General features: G+C 38.2%; 1 long non-coding RNA gene across 1 annotated transcript; it reads right to left on the bottom strand.

The window, feature by feature from the left end:
- Positions 1-1818: 1818 nt before the first annotated feature.
- LOC118497911 lies at positions 1819-18405 on the bottom strand. The gene is made up of 3 exons (XR_004900426.1): positions 18389-18405; positions 10065-10071; positions 1819-2025 (listed from the first exon to the last, which is right to left on the bottom strand). It is a non-coding gene; the product is annotated as an uncharacterized LOC118497911 (long non-coding RNA).
- Between the last annotated feature and the right edge of the window lie 394 nt (positions 18406-18799).

The raw sequence follows: 18799 nt of genomic DNA, 5'->3' as shown, positions 1-18799 counted from the left end.
CCTACTCCATTGCCTGGGCACAGAAGTTGCTTGTCTTAAAGGGCTCTTTACTTTCTTCCAATGACCCCTCTGTTTATGAGACTTAAAAATGAATCTGCATGGGTTGGTTAGATAACAAATATTTGAAGCAGGTGCCACATTATTTTTCCCAACCTGGAGCTTCCCACAGGAATCCCCTTCTCCAGCCAAAATTCTCATAAATTGACTCAATTTCTTTGCCCACCAGTGTACTACATATTCTTAGTCACTATCTGTGACCTCTAAGCAGGTAAGTCAAACATAATTCAGTCAGCATCAATTAAACTCAGTGAGTATATTTGCATATTTGAGATGACTTCGTTGCTCTTAAGAATCCTCACATCCCTTTTAGCTCATGCACCTGTCCTCTGAGTAAATGACACATCTAAGGGACTGTGTACATGCTTGGTACTGCTCTACTTAATACGAACAAAGAAGAGTCAGGTATTAGGATTCTTGGAAATGGAGTGGCTGAGAATGCCTTAGAAGTTTGAAAGTGGTTAACGTATGTAGAAACTGCCCAATGTCTGCTCAGATTCCATAGTCTTAGGGAATCTCACTGTGTACACATATATTAGTCAGTTATTTTCTCCTGTTATTCTGTCTCATGACAATTTGATTACTAGAGCAGCCAGAAGTAGTATGGCAATGTGAGATTGCACTCACACTGCCTATGACAGGATTTCCTTCTTTTCTGAGGCTGAATAATATTTCATTGAATGTATATAGCACAATATTCATTATCTATTCATTCATCAGTGGGCATTTAGGTTGTTCCCATATCTTGGTTATTGTGAAGAGTGCTGCAATGAACACATCAGGATGCAGCAATCCCTTCAAAATCCTAATTTGAATTATTTTGGATATACACCCAGCAGTTGGATTGCTGGATTATATGGTAGTTATATTTTTAATTTTTTGAGGAACCTCCATATGTTTTTCCATAGTGACTAAACTACTCTCCCACCAACAGTGTACAAATGCTCCAATTTCTCCATGTTCTCACCAATACCTCATCTTTTTTAAAAAAACATAATCATTCTAACAGGTGTGAGGTTATCTCATTATGGTTTTGATTTGCATTTCCCTGATGATCAGTAATAGTATCTTTTCTATATCTTTTGGCCATTTTTATGTCTTCTTTGGAGAAATGTCTATTAAGTTCCTGTGCCCAGTTTTAGTTAGTTACTTGGGAGGGGTTGCCATGGGGTTGTAGAAGTTCCTTATAGTTTGGATACACTCTTATCAGATAGTTTGCAATTTTCTCATTGTTTATTGTCTTTTCATTCTGTTGTTTCTTTTGCTGTGTGGGAGTTTTTAGTTTGAAGTAGTTCCACTTGTTTTTCTTGGTTTTGTTGACTGTAGTATTGATGTCATATTCAAAAAATTATTGCTAAGCCCATGTCATGAAACTTTTCCCTATGCCTTATTCTAGGAATTTTACAGTTTATCAGGTCTTATATCTTAACATTTATCCCATTTTGAGCTGATTTCTGTGTGCAAAATAAAATGAGTCCAACTTTATTATTTTGCATGTGGATATTCAGTTTTCCCAATACCATTTGCTCAAGAATTTTTTCTGATTGTGTATTCTAAACTCTTGCCAAAGATCAGATGAGTGTACATGTATGGGTCTATTTCTGGACTTCCTGTTCTATTCCATTGGTCTATATGTCTCTATGTTTTTACACCAATATCATGCTGTTTTGATTACTGTGACTTTGGAATATTTTAACAAGAAATGTGATGCCTCTAGCTTTGTTCTTTTTTCTCAAGATTATTTTGGCTGGTGGGTGTCTTATGTGGTTCCATATAAATTTTAGAAATTTTTTCTTTATGTAAAGTAATGCTATTAGAATTTTGATAGGGATTGTATTAATTAAACTGAAACTGTAGGATAAGCATTTTGGCCACATTAAGTCTTCCAATCCATAAACATGGATGTATTCCCATTTATTACGTCTTCTTTAATTTCTTGCATCTGTGATTTATAGTTTTTGGTGCACACTTCTTTCACCTCCTTGGCTAAGTTTATGCATCCTATTTTTTTCATACTTTTGTAAATGGATAGTTTACTGAATTTATTTTTGGACAGTTTATTATTAATGAATAGAAATGCAACTGATTTTTGCATGTTGATTCATTCTATGCTTCTTTATGACATCAGAGTAGTAAGGTTAAAAAAAAATTAAAGTGTGAACCTAAAATGTGAATTGAAGCTGGTTTTAGTCACGAATCCACCTCTCTAACAAGCAAGAGTGAGAGGAGCCTTAGCATGCCTCACATTATCCAAACCAGCTCGTCAAGGAAACATTGAGTTTGGGCTCCAATGCCAGTAACAAAGAGGTTTTCTTTTCTCTTGGCCTTGTCCTCCAGGGACTAATGGGAGAGGCTGCAACTGTTGTAGGCAACTGGTCACAAAACTGAAAATTTGGTATGTGTCTCAGCCACCTCTTTTCCTACTAAATTTCACCTGAGACACAAGCCTGAAATTTTTGACAGAAGTGTATTGAGCAAACATGAGCAACTAAAGTTTTTATTGCATGCAATTATCTACTGGATAACAGGAATTTAGTAATGAATACTTTAAAGATAATTTTTTAAAATAGTTGGCATTTGAAAAATCAGTAATTCACATAGGAGTTTATTTTAACTGCTAACCTAGAACTGCTGGTTTCAGAGCAGAATCAGGTTCACAGAATGAAAGCCTGATTAATATAACAAAGAATAATTTTTAAGAAATTGAAAAACAGAAGTCTCCTATATCAGGTGTATCAAGGAAGTCACACAGAAGCCAATTTTATAAACTCATAAAAGTATTCTCATTTCTACAAATATCATTAAGATGTAGGTGACATAAATGTGTGACTTGGGCCTGGGCCACAGTGCGTATTGACAGAAAGTCTAATTGTGCTCTCTGTTCTTGATGCATGAGAACATGCTGCAAGTACATAGTGCCAGGAAGGGCGTTGGCAGGCGGAATACACAGCTGTCTCCTACACGTGGACCAAAACGGGGGTTGCTAGAAATAAGAGCAACTGATAGAAACAGCTGAGGCTGATGACAATCTGATACAGATTAGAGAAGTAAAAACCAACCAAAGATTAACTCCAGGAAACCTGGAAGTGAAAGACTACATTGTAGTTTAGAAATAGGTCTTGAAACATACCCAGGTGTCCTGGGTTCAAATCATAGCCCAGCCACAAACTAAATCACTAGCTTCACATAAGTCACTAAATTTCTATTTTTCTCAGTTGCCTCAATTATAAAATAAAGTGGTTGTGTTTTCTACCATGCCAAGGCTTTACCCAAACCTATAACAGTGGTTCTCAAACTTAAACATGCACAGAAATCTTCTAAAGAATTTGTCAAAAATGATCATTCTAATTCACCAGGACTTGAGTGAGACTCAATATTTTGCATTTCCAATTAGCTTCCATGAGATTTGATGTTATTTATTTGCATATCACACTTTGTGTAATCATTACCAAACAAGTGGCGTCCAGCTACCTGCTGCCACCCTCTAGGCAAAATTCCAGAGACAAAGGTTTGGTGATAATGGAGTCTTTATTCAAAAGCTACACAATTTTGGAATAACAGCTTTCCACATACATTAGTCACTTACAGCTTTAATCACTTGTCTATCAATTAAGGCTAAAATCTTTAATGCCTGAGTTCTCCTACAATTCTCCCTGTTAGTTTTTAATTATTTTATTTCTATAGGATTACTGTACAAACTAAAACAATGTAAGATACAAAATCTACCCAATTTTGGAAGAATAGCAGGCTTCTGCCCCACAGCCTGTTCCCTCTGGAACGCCCAAAGAGGAATAACCCTGCCACCCTCTGCCAGGCCAGCCTGATCCTAGGCTGTACCTGGAGTTTCTTCTCCAATCCAAAACACCTCCTTTGGGAAACACAGGCAGCTGCAGAATGATCACCCAGGCATCCTCAAGGAAGAAAGCCCCAGAGCCCTTTTCTTTTAAGGGGTCTGGCCCATAATGCCCTGAGCTCTAGAGGTATTCAACTTCTCAGCCAATTCCATCCTAGGCTGTTTACCATTGCCTTGGGCAACCTCCTCCTACAGCCCCTCCCACTCATCCCCATTGCCCATTGTTGAGATCATATAAGGTTTGCTGGTTCACTATTCTTAGTCAGGATCAATCAAAATGGAAAACACCTGCATGTCTGATTTCTCTTTTATATGATGAGATGAAGAAGACAAGTGAGTAATGCAGAGATTATGCCAAGAAATTTGACAAGGTCCCAAGCAGAACTGCAAACTGTGAAGAACTGAGTTCACAATGCACATTGTGTGAAATATCAAAAGGTATGAGCACTGCTAAGAACTCAAGTCAGTAAAAAGGAAGCAACCCTAGGGAATTTGCATTTTTAAAGTGGACTGTGCAGCTAACCATTAAGAAATAGGAAAACTAATATATCATGATGGTCTGAAGCATAACAAGATAACATGGAATTTTCCCAGTTGACCAGGATGCACTAGGTTGTTTTGGGTTTTTGTTCTTGTTGTCCTTTTATCTTTTTATTGCCTCTTCCTACCTTTTGTTGATAGAAAAATGTTCAAACCTGTAAAGAATTTTTATGAGTTTATTTGAGCCAAACTGAAAATTGCCAGAAAGCAACACATCAAATGCTCTAAAAAATAAGTTTTGCACTTCCTTTTTTCATTTTATTTTTTAAATTACTTTATTGTTGTTCAATTACAGTTGTCTCCATTTTCTCCCCACCACTCCCCTACCCATCCCACCCAAACCCATCTCCCTCCCTTGCTTCCACCCTCCCCCTTGGCTTTGTCCGTTTGTTCTTTAGAGTACTTCCTGAAAATCCTTCTCCCCACTGTCTCCTCCCTACTCCCATCTGGCTATTGTTAGATTGTTCCTAATTTCAGTGTTTCTGGCTTTTTTTCTTTTTTTGATTATGTTCCAGTTAAAGGTGTGATCATATGGTATTTGTCCCTCACTGCCTGGCTTATTTCACTTAACTTAATGCTGTCCACTTGCATCCAAGCTATCACAAAGGATAGGAGCTCCTTCTTTCTGCTGCATAGAATTCCAGTGTAAATGTACCATAGTTTTTTGATCCATTCATTTACTGATGGGCACTTAGGTTGATTCCAGCTCATGGCTACTGTAAATTGTGCTGCTATGAACATTGGGGTGCATAAGTTCTTTTGGATTGGAGTTTCAGGGCTCTTAGGGTATAATCCCAGCAGTGGAATTTGTAAGGTTTTCTTAGACCCCACCAAGGAAATAAACAGGCAATTAGCCATGGAAACAGGCAGATGAGCTTTACTTTGGAAGTTTGTGCTCCCGGACAACATTTTCCCTGCCTGGACAAAGGGCTAAGAAAAGACCTCGCAGGAGAAGGGAAAGGGTAGGAGTTTTATATGGCTTGACTTTGCACAGGAGCCAAGGATTGGTTCTTGGTGAACAAAGAAGCAACATATCATTGGTGGTTCTTGGTCTGACGTCAGTCACCTCTTCTGGGTCAGAGTTCAGTGGCCATATTACTTGTAGTCCAAATGGTGGCCATATTTGTAGTCCAAAATGCTAATTGTAACTAGGTTTCCCAATTGCCCTACCCTGCCCATCCTGACAGAATTGCTGGGTCAAAAGGCAGATCCATTTTTAGTTTTCTGAGGAAATTCCATACTGTTTTCCACAGTGGCTGCACCAGTCTGCAATCCCACCAACAATGCACTAGGGTTCCCTTTTCTCTGCATCCTCTCCAGTACTTGTTGTTTGTTGCTTTGTTTATGATGGCCATTCTGACTGGTATGAGGTGGTATCTCATTGTGGTTTTAATTTGCATCTCTCTGATGGCTAGTGATGCTGAGCATATTTTCATATGTCTCTGGGCCCTCTGCATGCCCTCCTTGGAGAAGTGTTTGTTCAAGTCTTTTGTTCATTTTTTTAAAAGATTTTATTTATTTATTTTTAGAGAGAAAAGGGAGGGAGAAAGAGAGAGAGAGAGAGAAACATCAATGTGCTGTTGTTGGGGGCCATGGCCTGCAACCCAGGCATGTGCCCTGACTGGGAATTGAACCTGCAATGCTTTGGTTCGCAGCCCCTGCTCAATTCACTGAGCTATGCCAGCCAGGTTTTGTCCATTTTTTAATTGCGTTGTTTGTCTTCCTGGAATAGAGTCATGTGAGTTCTTTACGTATTTTGGAGATCAAACCCTTGTCTGAGGTATCACTGGCAAATATGTTTTCCCATTTAGTTAATTCTATTTTCATTTTAATGCTATTTTCTTTAGCCTTGCAGAAGATTTTTAATTTGATGAAGTCTCATTTGTTTATTCTTTCCTTTACGTCCCTTGCTTTAGGGGACATATCAGTGAAGATGTTGCTGTGTGGAATGTCTGAGATTTTCCTTTCCAATATTTTCCTCTAGGACTTCTATGAGGTTGTGACTTATATTTAAGTCTTTTATCCACTTTGCATTTATTTTTGTGTATGGTGTAAGTTGGTGATCGAGTTTCATTTTTTTTTTGCATGTAGCTGCCCAGATCTCCCAACACCACTTGTTGAAGAGGCTATTTTTACTCCATTTAATGCTTCTTCCCCCTTTGTCAAATATTAATTGACCATAGAGACTTGGATTTATTTCTGGGCTCTCTGTTCTGTTCCATTGGTCTATGTTCCTCTTCTTACACTAGTACCAGGCTGTTTTGATTACAGTGGCCTTGTAATACAGTTTGATACCAGGTATTGTGATCCCTCCTTTGTTCTCCTTTCTCAAAACTGCTGCTGCTATTCAGGGTCGTTTATGGTTGCATATAAATTTTTGAAATGTTTGTTCTATATCTGTGAAATATGTCATTGGTACTTTAATAGGGATTGCATTGAATCTATAAATTACTTTGGGTAGTATGGTCATTTTGATGATGTTAATTCTTCCGATCCATGAGCATGGTACATGCTTCCATTTGATTGTGCTTTCCTTAATTTTCTTCAGTGTTGTATAGTCTTCTGACTACAGGTCTTTTACCTCCTTGGTTAGGTTTATTCCTAGGTACTTTATTTTTCTTGTTGCTATATCAAATGACATTTTTTTCCTGATTTCTGTTTCTGATATTTCATCGTTGGTGTACAAAAATGCCTTTGATTTCTGAGTATTGACTTTGTATCCCACTGTTTTACCAAATTCATTTTTTAGGTTGAGTAGTTTTTTGGTGGAGTTTATAGGATTTTCTATGTACACTATAATGTCATCTACAAACAATGACAGTTTTACTTCTTCCGTTCAAATTTGAATGCTGTTTATTTCCTTTTCTTGTCTGATTGCTATGGCTAGGACTTCCAGTACTATGTTGAATACAAGTGGTGAAAGTGGGTATCCTGGTCTTGTTCCTGCTCTTAGTGGGAAAGCTCTAAGTTTTTGTCCATTGAGTATGATGTTGACTGTAGGTCTCTCATATATGGCCTTTATTATGTTGAGGAATGCTCCCTCTATTCCCACTTTGCTGAGTGTTTTTATCATAAATGGATGTTGTACCTTATCAAATGCTTTACTGAATCAATTGATATGATCATGTAACTTTTGTCTTCCATTTTGTTTATGTGGGGTTTGACATTTATTGATTTGCAAATATTGTACCATCCTTGCATCACTGGGATGAATCCCACTTGATCATGGTGTATGATCTTTTTAATGTATTGCTGGATGTGGTTTGCCAATATTTTATTGAAGATTTTAGCATCTATGTTCATCAGCGATACTGGCCTGAAGTTTTCTTTGTTATGTCTTTATCTGGTTATGGGATTAAGATGATGCTGGCTTCATAAAACGTTTGGGAGTCTTCCATCTTCTTGAATTTTTTTGAGTAATCTGTGGAGGATCAGGCTTAGCTCTCCCTTAAATGCTTTGTAGAATTCTCCTGTGAAACCATCTGGTCCAGGGCTTTTGTGTGTCAGAAGCTTTTTGATTACTGTTTCAATTTCATCAGCTGTTATTGGTCTGTTTAGGCTTTCTGCTTTTTCACTGAATTTTGGAAGATTATATTTTTCTAGAAATTTGTCCATATCACCTAGGTTTTCAAATTTCCTTGCATATAGTTCTTCATAGTAATTTCTTACAATCCCTTGTATTTCTGTGGTATTAGTTGTAATCTGTCCTCTTTCATTTCTGATTGTTTATTTGGGTCTTCTCTCTTTTTTTCTTGATGAGCCTGCTTAAAGGCTTGTCAATTTTGTTTATCTTTTCAAGCAACCAGCTCATGGATTCATTGATCCTTAGTATTGTGCTTTTAGTCTCTATGTCATTTAGTTCTGTTCTGACCTTGGTTATGTCCTTCCTTCTACTTGCTCTGAGCTGTCTTTGTTGTTGTTCCTCAAGTTCTTTTCTTTTTTTTAAAGATTTTATTCATTTATTTTGAGAGAGGGAAGGGAGGGAGAGAGAGGGGGAGAGAGAGAGAATGAGAGAGAGAGAGGTCAATGTGTGGTTGCTGGGGGCTATGGCCTGCAACCCAGGCATGTACCCTGGCTGGGAATTGAACCTGCGACACTTTGGTTCACAGCCCGCGCTCAATCCACTGAGCTACGCCAGCCAGGGCATTCCTCAAGTTCTTATAGGCATAGGATTAGGGTGTTTATTTGAAATGTTTCTATCTTTTGTAGGTAGGCCTGTATCGCTATGAACTTCCCTCTCAGGACTGCCTTTGCTGTGTCCCATAAGTTTTAGATTGTAATCAGTTCACCTTCATTTGTTTCCAGAAACTTTTTGATTTCTTCCCTAATCTCATTCTTGATCCATTCATTTTTTAATACCATGCTATTCAATCTCCATGAGTTTGAGCTTGGCAGGGGGTGGGGGTGGGGGGTTCCCTTGAGGTTGGTTTCTAGTTTCAGTCCCTTGTGGTTAGAGAAAATGCATGACATGATTTCAATTTTCTTAAATTTGTTGAGGCTTGTTTTGTGTCCTATCATGTGGTCTATCTTTGAAAATGTTCCATGTGCATTTGAAAAGAATGCGTATTTTGCTTCTTTGGGATGAAAGGTTCATGTATATCAGTTAAGTCCATTTCATCTAGAGCATTGTTCAATGCCACAATATCTTTGTTGATATTTTGTTTGTAAGAGCTGTCCATTTTTGACAGTGGGTTGTTAAAATCCCCTACTATAATTGTGTTGCTGTCAATATCTTTTGTGAAGTCCTCCAAGATTTTCTTTATGTATTTGTGTGCTCCTACGTTGGGCGCATATATATTTACAATGTTTATGTCTTCTTGGTGGATTCTTCCCTTGAGTATTATGAAGAGACCTTCTGGATCTCTTTTTATGGCTCTTTTTTTTTTTTGAAGTCTATTTTGTCCAATATGAATATTGATACCCTCGCTTTTTTTCCCTGTCCATTTACTTGGAATATTATTTTCCAGCCCTTCACTTTCAGTCTGTGTAGGTCTTTTGTTCTGAGGTGGGTCTCTTGTAGGCAGCATATGTGTTGGTCTTGTTTTCTTATCCATCCTGGTATTCTGTGTCTTTTGTTTGGGACATTTAATTCATTTACATTTAAGGTTATTATTGACAGGTACTTATTCATTGTTATTTTTTCATACCTGTGTTCTCTCTTTCACTGTTTTTCTTCCTATTCTTAAAGCAAACCCTTTAGCATCTCTTGCAGAGCTGTTTTGGAGGAGGTATATTCTTTGAGGCTTCTTTTGTCTGGAAAGCTCCCTATTTGGCCTTCCATTTTAATTGAGAGCCTTGCTGGATAAAGTAGTCTTGGTTGCAGGCCTCTGGTTCTCATTACTTGGAATATTTCTTGCCATTTCCTTCTGGCTTGCAGCGTTTCCAGTGAGAAGTCAGCTACTAGTCTTATCCAGGCTCCCTTGTATAATACTTCCTGTTTTTCCCTTGCTGCCTTTAAGATTCTCTTTTTGTCTTGGAATTTTGCCATTTTAATTATGATGTGTCTTGAAGTGGGCCTTTTTGGGTTCCTCTTGATTGCGACTCTGTTTCCTGGATTTGTGTCACTTTTTCTCTCATCAAATTAGGATAGTTTTCTCTAATTACTTTTTCAAACAGTTTTTCTATCCCTTAGTCTTCTTTTCCTTCTGATATCCCTATTATATGAATATTATTACATTTCATGTTGTCTTGCATTTCCCTTAATCTGTCTTCATTCTTTCTTAGCCTCTTTTCCTTTTCTTGCTCATTCTGGGTGGGTTTTTTTTTTCTACTTTTTTCTCCAGCTCATTGATCCAATCCTCTGCTTCATCGATTCTGCTTTTGATTCTACTGTGTACTTCAGTTCAGAAATGGCATTCTTCATTTCCTCTTGGTCCTTGTTGATAGTTTCTATTTCCTTTTTCATGTTCATATAGTTTGCAGTGAGTTCATTGTAGTTTCCCTGTAGCTTTTGGTAATTCTCTGTGCACTCATTGAGCTTCCTTATAACCATTGCTTTGAACTCAATATCTGATAGTTGACTTGTCTCTATTTCATTTAGCATTCTTTCTGGGGCTTCCTCCTTTCCTTTCATTTAGGGACTGTTTCTTAGTCTTCCCATTGTTTGTGAAACTCTTCTTGTCAGCCACTGCTTCTTAAATTGATCTGTTCTGGTTCCCTGGGTTTCTGGTGTGAACTTCTATGGTAGAATACCTGCGAGATTCAGTAGTGCAGTCTTCTTGATCTCCTGAGGTCACTGGTCTTAGGCTGTCACTTATGTTGGCTCTCTGTATGTCTTTGGACTTTGTTGTTGGATCTTTCTTTGGTGGGTCCTTCCCTCCAGGTGGTTAATTGAGGGTCACTCCATCTTCCACCTCTTGTATTCTGTTGTGCAGGTGTGGGCAGGTTGTGTTGAAACTGGTTCTTCCATGTGTACTAGGTTTTGAGGATTCTCTTGCTCTTGTTCAATTGTTCTGAGTAATTTCTCCACCATTTAGTTGTATTTCCATATAGGTCCTGGGTTGAGTTAGTATGGCTTCCACTCCCTCCTTCACCTTCTTCTGCTATCTGTTGGTTGTTCCTTTGTTGGTGGGTTCCCTCTTCCAGCGGGTATCCTGGTGTTCACAGCTTCCACCTACTCTTTTTTGTGATCATTTGAAGGGGGAAGGTGAAATGGTTTAAGACAGCAGGAGTATATTCTATATTTAAAGTACCAACCTGTAGAGAAGAGATAGGAGATCCTTTGGATATGTATAGTGTTAACTGTGATATTTCACCCAACTACCACTTTTTACTAAGGGTGGAAAAAAGGTAAGACTCTTGTTGGGTGGGGGAAGGATTGCGATTTGGATCTAGAAAGCAGTGAGCTTGTGGGAGGTCAGATTATGAGGTAAAGTAAGAGTAAAGGATAGAAAATAGGTGTAGTGTGTGAGAGAATAGAGTTAACCACAGTATTAACAAAGTTCAGGAAACAGTGAAGTGGGCTAAGATCTGGGACAGGTGCTGTGTAGTATTTACAATTGTATGGAACAGCAATTCTTTACAATAATAATGGAGCAACAATCATATGACAGAATCTATGTGATCTGGATCACAAGAATAGGAAGTATAGGACCTAGAGTAGTATGCTAATGGAACACAAATGAAGTGAAAGACAGTAAATTAAAAATACACTATGAAAGAGAGAACAAGGAAAACCAGTCAAACAATGCAATTTAACCAGCCAAGCGAAGAAGAATAAATAGTTATAAGGGAAATACAAAAATATTAATAAAATGAAAGATGTAAGAATAATGAAAAAATAATAATACAAATATACAATAACTTGCAAGTGCTTTGGAGTAGCAAAGTGCAATTTGTCTTACTGTCTCAGCTGTTGGGATGACCCCCTTGGGGTCCAACTCTGGTCTTTTCACAGTTCTAGGTTTTATTGTCTCACTTGTGGGGATTTTAAAAAGAAGAAGAAGAAGAAAGAAGAAGGGCAAAGAGATATAAAGGGAAATAAAGAAGGGAAGAAGGAATTAAAAAAGAAAGAAGGAAAGAAAAGAAGAAGGAGTTAAAAGAAAAAAAACTTCCTTAAAAAAAAAAAGAAAGCCTCCTGCTGGCTTCAAACCAGCCAAGCCTGTTCTGCTAGTCTTCCTGGCCACAGCAGGCTGAGGAGGAATTGGTCTCGCTCTTCTTGCTTCCTGAGTGGCACTTGCCCAGCCTCTGGCCCAGTTCCTCAGTTCTGTGCCCAGACTAGGCCTTCAGTCCACCACTTGCACTGTCCTTGAGGTGTACCAGTTAGGGGCAACTCACACACCACCTTCTTGCTGTTTGGTGTCCTAGATGCTAGGGACTCTCAGTGCCCCTTCAGGCTAGTTCAGCACCCCCCACTGAGTTAAGTCTTCCTGGGGATTGCTGACTTCAGGGCATCTCTGCCTTCCTCTTAGAGTGTTGTGGCTGCCACTGAGGAGGATGCAAGTGCACATCTCCTCCGCTGCTTCCCCGGGGGTGCACGGTGCCTCTGAGCAGCAGGGTCAGGTATGCTCCATCCCAGGCCTGCGGGTATGGCAGGATGGGCAGCCACCAGTCCCACAGGTTCAGGTACACACTCTCCCCAGGTTTTGGATGTGAGCACAGGGGTAGAGGTGCAGGAAGCCAGGCAGCTGCTGCAGCTGGCATCCCCAGTCTCCATGGGTACACACAGCCCCTATATGTTTACCACTTCATCCTTATTCTCCTCCCTGCAATTTCATGCAACCAGCTCTCTCCCGGTGCTGCTCAAACCTTGTTTGGCAGGGGAGGGAGCTGTTGACCCAGCTCTCTCCTAAGAACCCTGCGGCACACCTGGCAGGCACTGGACCTGGGGTTACAGCCACCCTGGTCCCTGCACTGGACCCAGGGACTTTATTGTCCTGAAGCACTCTCCTTACCATTTGACTTTTCAATGTCTACAATTTTTGGTCTCCAATCTTCATGTATGCTGGGGTGCTGTTGGCTGTTCGATTTGTTCCTCAGATCAGCTAGGTATTTCACCTGTGTGCAGGGGGAAGTGGACCGTGCTCCCACCTATATTGCTGCCATCTTCCTTCTCTGCATTTTCTTTTATACATTTGAGATTATGGAATAAAGGTAAGATTACATGAATGTGGGAGGAAGGCAAAGTGAAGATTTGATTACAGAATAGTTAAAAGATTATGTGTTTTCTTGAGAGTGGTTATGCTTACTTCAAAGGTGTGTGAACCTAGATGCAAAAAAGCCATGGACAGGGTCTGTGTAAGACAAAGGCAAACCTCTTACTAAAAATGTTATATGCATGGGACATGCCTACCCACTGTGACCTGCCCAGTTAGTGACTAATAACCAGATCACCCTATGAGGTCACTTTCTGTAGAGCCCCTTTTTGATCCATACTTCCCCTCCCTATTGTTTGGTCCTCAGTTGGAGTGAGTTCAAGGACCACATACCTCAGGTGAGACATGCTATCTGCATTGGCCTAGGCAAGGCCCTCTGCTCTCTGGTCTTTTATGCCTATTCTGCACCACCATTCCTTGCCTCTACCCACAAGCACCAATTAATTGTACAACTTCTTATATAATACATGTTACTGTTGGTTGTTGACCAAAATAACTTTTATGTTCTCCTCAGCTTAACTAAATTATAGGGAATGGAAAAAGGCAGAGATGGGGGTGGGGCTACCCCATTCTAACTCCAGCCTTCTTTTCGTAGAGTATTTATTTAAGAAAACATTAATTGTACACTTTTCTCTATCCCTTTTAAGGCATAAACCTTCATAAAAGCCTCTTGACAGTTTTCCAACTTAGGAAGGTCTTTCTCAAGGACCTGGGAGCTATCCCTTCAAAATGTAATTATCAAGGAACATGGCTTCCCCAGCTCCTATTCTGCGTGGAAAAAATAGAAGCCTACCTTCAGTGAGAGCCAACTGCCAAACACAGATGGCCTCATCACAGGAAAAACCATTTGCAAACTCAGAAATTACTCCATATGCTTGACACACGCCATTGATCAACTGCCCTCCAACAGCTCCTGGTCTCTTCACACAAGCTCACCCTAGTGCTCACAGCCCTCGCACCATTTCTCTTGGCAGAGCTCAGTCCAGACTGGGTTCTGTCCTCTCACCCCCACTGTAATAGCCTTGAGTAAAGTTTTCCTTGCCTGTTTAACTCCACACATTTTTACTTTGACAGGATCCATATTTTTAATTTACATAAATTACATTATTTCATATACCATATTATACTTCTCTTCCTGTTTTTACTGAGAATTATATTTCATGGATATAGGCAGTCTTTATGTGTATGTCTAATTCTCCATTTCTTCTGTAGTTTAATAATCTACAATCTGCTTTACAACAATTTTCCTATCTACTCTCACTTTGCTTTCCATTTCCTTGATTACTGATCAAGTTGACAATATCTTTATATGCACATTCTTCTTTAACTTTCCTGTAAAGTATGTGTTCTTATTTTTCACCTCATTTTTCTGTTGGGGTTGTTATTAAATTCTTGTTGATTTTTAGATGTTGCAAATATCTTCTCCCCATCTGTCATTTGTAAGTTCAATTTGTCCACAGTGTGCATTGTTGACAAGAAAGCCTTCATTTTTTAAGTTGTGTTAGGTAGCAGCTAGGAATGAGTAGCTAGAGGGAACATAAAGGCAGGGCCCTCGCCATTACAATCTAACAAAGAACTTAATACAGGAGGTTAGAAGAAAAGGAAGACATGTCCCACCCACTCATTCAAGAGTCCTGAGCCTGGCCTGATACTATTGCCAAGTGTTCCAACATCACAAGCAAAACTATGATAGCGCTGGAGGAGGTGAGTTCTTGAAAGTCTGAGTGTATCATTTCCTCTAGCTGGAAATACACAGATGAGACTGTATATTCATCCCAAGGCCCAAAAGATGGAAGGGGAGGGGGCCCACAGTGCACAAAGAAAAACCCCATAAAACAATTTTGGTTAATTGCCTATTTCCTGTCACATATACAAAATGAACAAATGGGGTCTGGAGCAAGATAAGGATTTGGGCTAACAGACCCCCACATGTATCTTCATTTGGGTAGTCACATCTTCCCCCAACCACCAGAAAGTTGCCACCTCCTTTACCCGTCAGTCAGTGTATAACTTCTTCAACTGTATCAGTCCTCAGAACAAAGGATCTCTCTCTCTCTCTCCCTTGCTCTCTCTCTGGCCACCCAGCCACTGGCCACCCTTGCTCTTGCCACCTTTGCTTTTGCTACCCAAGCTCTTGCCTTTCACACCCACCTTAGCTAGGCTTGTTGTCTCATCTGAGAACTTAGCACTAAAAAACTTTGCTTGCACACTGATAGACTTCGTGATCTTTACTGCATCATCAAGAACTGAGTTTCTCCCACAACAGCAGCATAAATTTATCATTTTTTGCCTTACTTTTAACTTTAGTTTAACATCAAAACAAAAGCAGCCTTCCCCAGATTACAAAGTTTTAATTTTAATTAAAACTTCCCCTATTTTAATTTTCTATTAGCCTCCCAGTTTTGCTTATTTTACTTTTTCCACATTGTGGTCTTTACCTGGAAGTCCTCCTCTGTAGGAGATGTGGCACAGGAGTTCCATCTCAACACATTCTCCTGTTTGGCACGCTAGCGCCCCTCCCATAGAAATTGTTCATTTTTTTTCTCATTCTGGGAAATAAGTCTCCATTTTTCCTCAAATATAATCTCTCTGCATTTTTTCTTCTCTTATTGGAACTCTTCTGTATCTTTTAGCTTTCTTTTAATATGTTATATGTTGTTATCCCATCTTATTGCCTTCTATAGAATTCTCAATATGATTTTCCAACTCATTCATGGTTCTTTAGTTACACCCATTCACTAATTTATTATATTTATTTTGATATTATGTTTCACAAACTAACATTTCCTATTTGGTTTTTGTTTGTGATTTGTTTTATTTTTTCTTTTACTTTTCTACCACCTTTTGGTTTCCTTTGAGTACTCATATTTTGCATATTTTAAATTCTTGTTCAATCATTAATTCTGTATCAGCTGGCATGTGGTATTGTTAAAGTTTACTTTTCTTTTTTTGTTTTTGCCTATGAACTCATGTACCTCTAGAAACACCAAGTGATTTCTGGTAATGCATGTTGGTGGAGAAGCAAAAGTCATGTATTAGCCTATATTAATCTGACTAATGTATATGATTTAATTTCAAGTAATTTCTCATATATATTATGATTTTTTTCACCTTTTTATTAGAAGTGTGATCTTTAATTTTCCTGTATAGGAGGATTTTTTAATTATGTTTTATCATTAAAAATTTCCTTCTCCATTTAATTTTTCCTTCCATTTAATTTTATTGTAGTCTGAGAAGTTGTGATCAAGTATGATCCTGATTTTTAAAATATTTTTAATGATTTGATTTATGTTCTTTGTAAATGTACTCTGAGTGTTTGAAAAGAATATATACTCTCTATGTGGGGCAGTGGAGAATTTTATACATGTTTGTTAAGTCAGGCATGTGGTTGTATTATTCCAGTGTTCTATAATCTTATTTTTTTCTTAATCTATAAGTTATTGAGAGATGTGTTAAAATCTCTTGTTATAATGATCAATTTATCAATGTCTTTTTGTACTCCTTCTAGTTTTATTTATATAATTTGGAAGTATTTCATTTGGTGCATAAAACTTTAGATTCCTATTGAATCTATCTTCTGGTGAATTAAATGTTATTATACAGTGTCACACTTTACCTAAAATTACACATTTGTGTTAAATTTTACTTCAGCTGATATTCATTGGGCTATGCCTGCTTTCTTTTGTTTTATATTTGCCTGGTATGTCACTTTTTGTTCTTTTGCTTTGACTTTTCTTTGTCCTTATATTTTAGGTGTATTTCTGGAAATGTCATGTAGTATGTATGTTTCTTTCTTAAAATTTTATTTATTTTTAGAGAGAGGGGAAGGAAGGGAGAAAGAGAAGGAGAGAAACATTGATGTAAGAGAGAAACAGATTGGTTACCTCTTGAATGCACCCCTACTGGGGACCAAACCCACCACCCAGGTGTGTGTGCCCTGAGAGGGAACCAGTGACTTTTTGCTTTATGGAATGATGCTCAACCAACTGAGCCACACTGGTCAGGGCATATGTTTCTTTTTTAAAAATCTAGTTTGATGTTCTATATTTCTTAACTAACACATTTAATTCATTTACACTTCTTTAAAGTGTTGACATATTTGAATCAATTTCTGCTTCTGTCTTCCATTTTCCATTGTCCTACTGTTTCAGTGCTTCTTTTTCTTTTCCCTTCTTTGTTGAGTTAAGGTTTTGTTTTGCTTTGGTTTTTTGTTCTTCATTTTTCCCATTTACTGATATGAAAGTTGTTACACTTGATTTCTATTTTTGTCAGTGGGGAACCCCTGAAATTTTTAAGTGCAATTTAAAATGTCTAAATTAACCAATATTTCTTCCCTCCTTAACAATACAAAGACTTTAGAACACTTTACCTCCACCATAATTCTCCTGGCTCATGTTTTATTGTTATGCATAAAACTTCATCCTTTTTAAATCCTAAACTTAGATATTTAATTAAAATGTATTTTAGTGGGAGCCCTTATTCTCTTGATTCAGTTTATCATTACAATTAAATGGTTGTCACAACATTCTAGCTCAAGGGTTAGTACACCACTGGGCCCACTGCAAGGAACCTGATTCTGTAAAAAGAATTGCTGGACATAGCCACGGCACTTTATGAACTGTCTATGGATGCTTCCAGGCTACAACAGCAGAGGTGAGCTACCGCAACAGAAAATAGAAGGCCCCCAAACCTAAAATATTTATTAGCTGGCCTTTATGTCTTTTATATAGTTTTCCTGTTTTCCATTTCCTTGCCTCTCCATTCTGAGTAATTTCTTCCTTTCTATTTGCCTTCAAATTCACCAATCTCTTCAACTCTATTAACCTTTTATTTAATTCAACCATTAATTTGCTTAATTGCTTTTCTATAAAACTCATCTAAGCCTTCAAATCTACTTGACTGTTTTTTATTGTCTCTAGATCTTTACTCATGTCTTTGATTCCTACTGTTAAAAAAATAAAAATAAAAAAGATGATAAGCCCAAAATGGAGTCTTGTGTTAAGGCCTCACATTAGCAAAACCAAGACTTAACACTGAATTACAGGCTTTTTTAAAAAATCCATTTATTTTTAGAGAGGTGGGAAGGGAGAGAGAAATACTGATGTGTGAGAGAAGCGTCAGCCCGTTGCTTCTCACACCTCGCCAAGCAGAACCAGGCCTTCAGCCCAGGTACATGCCCTGAGGGGGAATCAACCCAGCCACCTTTTGCTTTGCAGAACGAGGACCAGGCAACTGAGCTACACCAGACAGGGCCCAAATTACAGTTTTAGTCTTTCCTAGTAATGTGACTTTTAACAGCCATCCTGGAATTTGCTGGTTAACACTAGGAAATATGCTGGGAGACCCCATTCTATTTTAGGTAGGAGGGTATCTTGCCTAAAGCAATGCACTTTTTTAATGTACTTTTCAATGAGTTGAGATATAATGTTATGTTAGTTTCAGGTATACGAAATAGTGATTAGACATGCACATACCTTAAAAGTGACCATTCCAATAAGTCTAGAACCCATCTAACACAGTATCTAGTTCATACAATATTATCGACTATATATTATTCCTATGCTGCATTTTACATATTGGTAACTATTTTTGTAATTGGCAATTTGTGGAGGTTTGGAGACAAGGCTGAAAAAAATGAAAGGGATTAAGAAGTAGAAATAATGCATAGTTTTTGCTCATAATTTCTTTTTTTTCTTTTCCTATCTTAAAAAAAAACTCTCATTTTCTGCAGCTAGATGGAGCTCTTTTCTATTTG

This window comes from Phyllostomus discolor, chromosome 13, assembly GCF_004126475.2.
Source record: "Phyllostomus discolor isolate MPI-MPIP mPhyDis1 chromosome 13, mPhyDis1.pri.v3, whole genome shotgun sequence".
NCBI lineage: Eukaryota > Metazoa > Chordata > Mammalia > Chiroptera > Phyllostomidae > Phyllostomus > Phyllostomus discolor.
Note: the sequence above shows the minus strand (reverse complement) of the source record. Positions and strands in the feature narration are given on the sequence as shown.